Below are 4,567 nucleotides of genomic sequence, written 5' to 3'. Positions count from 1 at the left end.
AGGGGGAGGAAAGGGCAGCGTGTGATTTTTAAATAAACGTTGGCAGGCAGAGACTCAAAGTTGATGAACGAGTTGGCCATGTAGATATTTGCGGTTAGCATTCCAGGCAGAAGGGGCAACCAGTGCAAAGGCCCTGAGGTGGAAGCATGCCTGGAGGTGAGTGAGCAAAGTGGAGAAAAGTAAGAGATGAGGTGTGGCCCACTAAGCCACTATAAAGACTTTTCTCAGAATGAAGAGCTTTTTTATAGTAAAGCAGTATTTGGTCAATTGGCACCCAGGGGAATCCTGAAGTTCAGAACCTGGTTACCACCAAAAAGATCTGTGAACAGCTGTGCTTTGCTGTTGCTGCTTCTTCACACTCACAAACCTGCTGGGAGCTGTGCACAACCATGTCCTTGGGTCCACTTGCTTCCACCCCGGCCCCCGGGAAATAGGCTCTGTGCAGCCAGTGGAGGTGGGACAGGGGAGTGGTTCAGGCACCAGGCATTCAGCTTGGCCACATAGGTCACCACGTGAGGGCGCCACGTGCAAAAGGCAGATGTGGTCATGCCTACAGCCAGAAGACCACCTGTGACATGGCCCTTCTCTAACCACCTCTGTCCTGACGCTGGGTCCTCAGCAGCTGCTGCTCCCATTTCTCTGCACCCCTTCACAACAAGACTCCCTAAAGAGTTTTCTGTTCATGGTCTCTACTTCCGTTTCCCCATTCTCTCTCTTTAAAAAAAAAAAAAGTATTTATTTATTTTGGCAACGCCGTGTCTTAGTTGCGGCATGTGGTATCTTTAGTCGTGGCACGAGGGCTTCTTTAGTTGAAGCATGCGGCATGTGAACTCCTAGGTGCGGCATGCATGCGGGATCTAATTCCTTGACCAGGGATCGAACCTGGGCCCCCTGCATTGGGAGCGCGGAGTCTTACCCACTGGGTCACCAGGGAAGTCCCCATTCTGTCTCGAACCCACTCCAATCAGCCTTTCAACTCTCTATGCCGCCAGAACTGTTCTGGTCGAAGTTGCGAGACCCTTTGTGTTGCTACCTGGATCCGCCCCAGTTATTCCTCGTCTGCAACCTTTGACGTGGACCATCCCTCCCTCCTAGAAACGCTGTCTTCATCGGGCCTCTTCCTCGGTTCTTGCCTCCCTCACTGGCCCCCCGGAGGCCCCTTTGCTGGCTCCTCCATGTCTCCTCATGGGGCTCTTGGGCCCGCACCCTCCTCTCTTCTCTCCACCTTCACTTCCTTGGTGATTCATGCACCGATGCCTTCAGATACTGTCTGATGACTGCCAAGTTTTGTCTGCAGCCCAGGTCTTCCTCCTGGACCCTGCATGCATCCAGCGGCCCTCTTGACCTCTCCCCTGGGTGTCTAACAGGCACCCCCATACTAACGTGTCCAAACCACTCTGGACATCCCTTGCAGACCTGCTCCTGCACTTCAGTCACAGGTGACGCCACCCTTCCAGGTTCTCAGGCCAATAACTTGGGGGTCATCCTCAATGTATCTTTCACCTTCAGTTCACCAGCAAATCCCACTGGCTGTTCCTTCAAAATAGTTACAGAATCTGTCCCTTCTCACCGCCTCTAGTTCTCATCTCCAGAGGGTGGTCCCCCTGCTTTTGCCCTGTCCCCCTTGCAGTCTCCTCCCCACACAGTGGCCAGAGTGAGCTTTTTAAAACATAATTCACACTGTGTCATACTATTGCTCCAAATGGGCTTCCTATCCTACTCATTTTAAAGCTGTTTTAAGTCCTTAAAAACCTAGATCTGTCCTTCTACCATCTTTCTGTTCTCAACTTCCATGTTTTCCCCCTTGATCACTCTGCTTGAGCCACGCTGACCTCCTGGGTGTTGCTCAAAGAGGCATAGCCCAAACCTACCCCAGGGCCTTTGCACTTGCTATTCCCACTGCCTGGAATGCTCTTGTTCTCTATGACCATATGGCACCCTCCTCATTTCCTTCTATGCTGACCCCCTATATAGAGTAGCCCCTCCATCATCACCCTCCTAAGCCTACTTAGTTCTTCATGGCACTTGTCACCACCTGATGCATTGGGAGTAAACTCTGAGGCTTTGTTTATGTTTGTATCCTCAGTATCTTGAATGGTACCTGGCACATGCTAGGTGCTCAATAAATATTGTTGAATGAGCAAGTGAATGACATGACTCCCTTGTTGAAAACCCCTCATTGTCTCCTCACGGCTATTAAAGGACGGTCCAAATTCCTTGACTTGGTGATGTGATCCGGTCCTGCCAGTCCTTCTGGTCTTTGTTAGCTGTGTCCAGCCTTTTGCAAACTTGCGGGACACGCCCTCTAGGCCTTGGTTTAGGCTGTTCCCTCACCTGTTCCTTGTCTGCGTCTCCTGCAAAGCCCTCCTGATTCTGCCGAGAAGCCTTCAAGTCCCACAGTTTATTGCTGTCACACAACCGACAAGGCAAGCATTCAGTAACCATTTATACAAAATGGTTACCTGAGATATAATTTAATACAAATTAAGGCTGTAACTAATATAGATGAGGGTAAATTTAGAATTTTAATTAATATACATTAAATCTATATCTGAGAGCCTATAACCTCTGATTTTTACACGAACAGAAATAAGAGTGGACCCCATGCCATCTGAAACAACCTCAGCATCAGCTGAACATCTGATTCTGAACTTCCACAGACCAGGGTTGGCCTAAAAGAATGGCTACTGAAATGCTATTGCAGTATTTGAAGGGCACGAGCCTGTTCCTGACGGTTCATCCTGAATTAGGAGAGTTAGTCATCACCAAGAATGTACTGAACAGGCTTCAAACACTTGCCAAAGTCACTTCCCATCAATTTCTCCTCAAGGAGCCCTCACAAGCGGAGGCAATCAATGTAAATACTATTTTCAAAAGTTCTGCCCATGTTATGAAAGGGTAAATATGGCAGCAGAGCAGGTGAACTTAGATTAATTTCAACACAAGGACTAAAAAGAGGTTTGTGACTTTTGTACTTATAACCAGTAGGTACTCCATGGGCACAAGTCACCCAAAACATGTCCTATTTAACGGTTTGCTTCTATGTGACACAAAAAACACCCCTCTGGTTGACAAAGGTAATCTGTGACTAGTGAAAGGAATCCCACCTCTTAAAAAGGTGGTCACTGTTCATACATGTTCATGAACGTGAAGTCGTATTGCTCTGCTGGAGGACTGTTAGGATTGAGTGACGTGCTCAGGACATTTCTGGGACAAGGTGACATTGTCCTTGACGGTCTGTTGAAGGAAAGAAGCTAATTTTCTTTTAAGCTTAAGCTTGAGTCGTAACTTAATTAGACCATGCTGTAAAATCACCACTAATAACTGTCAGAAGTACCCCTGAGTCACCAGAGAATGACAAAGCTTGGCCGACTGCCCCTTCCACAGGGGAGGGAGCAGTCTGGCGTTCGCCCCGCCTCTCTGAACGTCCTCAAGGGGCACCAACAAACCCCCAGTCTCAGCCTGCCTGCTTCTCCAGCTCTTGGCAGGACTTTACTTCATGAATGCTTACATGTACACACACATGCATGCATGCACACACACATAATACATATATGTTATATATGCTACATATACTTTTACATATATATTTTATATGTATGTGCAAAATAGCATTTTAAGAAAAGAAAAAAATCCTTTACCCTCACACAACTATTTTCAATTTTATATTATATATTATTATATTACGTAACAGTTCTTGTCCACAGTCCCCTTTTTCACATAGTGTCAATCATCTTATGTTCTAATTCGTTAACATTATTCTATTGCCCAAGTTCCTATAATCTTTTAGTTACTATGTTATTGATTTACTAAAATTACACGTTGATAACCTCTATACTAACTCAATCAATTATGTTGGGCACTTGGGCCAGAATTGGGTGCATGTAGGTTGAATTATGCTGTGTGGATGTGTTTGCTTTGAAACACATAGTGCTAGCTAGGACTTTGTCGTAGCTGTTGTTTTTTAAAATTTTTAATTAGTTGCCAAGGAAATCATGGATAACCCTTAGATTCAGATTTATAAACTTCAAGCTTGGCAGCTGCAATCCATCCACCTTTGGAGAGAGCGTATGTTCTCCACTTTGCTACAGACCCCACTACTCCCTATTGTCATTCTCCAAGCCTGCCTCCCTCCCTCATTTACATTATCACCTCTTGATTTCTATATGCACTTGAGTTTGCAACCTTTGATTTAATGTCTTTTCCACTCTAGATAAGGCTTCAGACGATGCCTTCAGGTAACTTTTTGCTTCTGTGGTATTAGTAGCTTAGGGTATATTTGTGAAAGCAAGCTTCGTGGGTATAAATATATTTTAGCTCTTGCCATAATGTGTTCCATTTGGGATGTCTGTTGAGGCCACAATCCTCTCCTTTGCAAATAGCTGTCCTAGGTATTCTCCTGCAAGGGGGTTCATCAAAAGCCCAGCTTTTTTTTTTTTTTTTTTCCAACAGAGCCCCAGTGGGACTCTGGGTACTGCTACTGCACAGTTCTTCAGATCCTGGAAGATATCCCGTGACTTTCCAATACATTTTGTTTTCTTGAGCTGGATCTAAGTGGTTTCTGGTG

The sequence above is a fragment of the Lipotes vexillifer genome, unplaced genomic scaffold (genome assembly GCF_000442215.2).
Source record: "Lipotes vexillifer unplaced genomic scaffold, Lipotes_vexillifer_v1.1 scaffold575, whole genome shotgun sequence".
NCBI classification, from domain to species: Eukaryota; Metazoa; Chordata; class Mammalia; order Artiodactyla; family Lipotidae; genus Lipotes; species Lipotes vexillifer.
Note: the sequence above shows the minus strand (reverse complement) of the source record.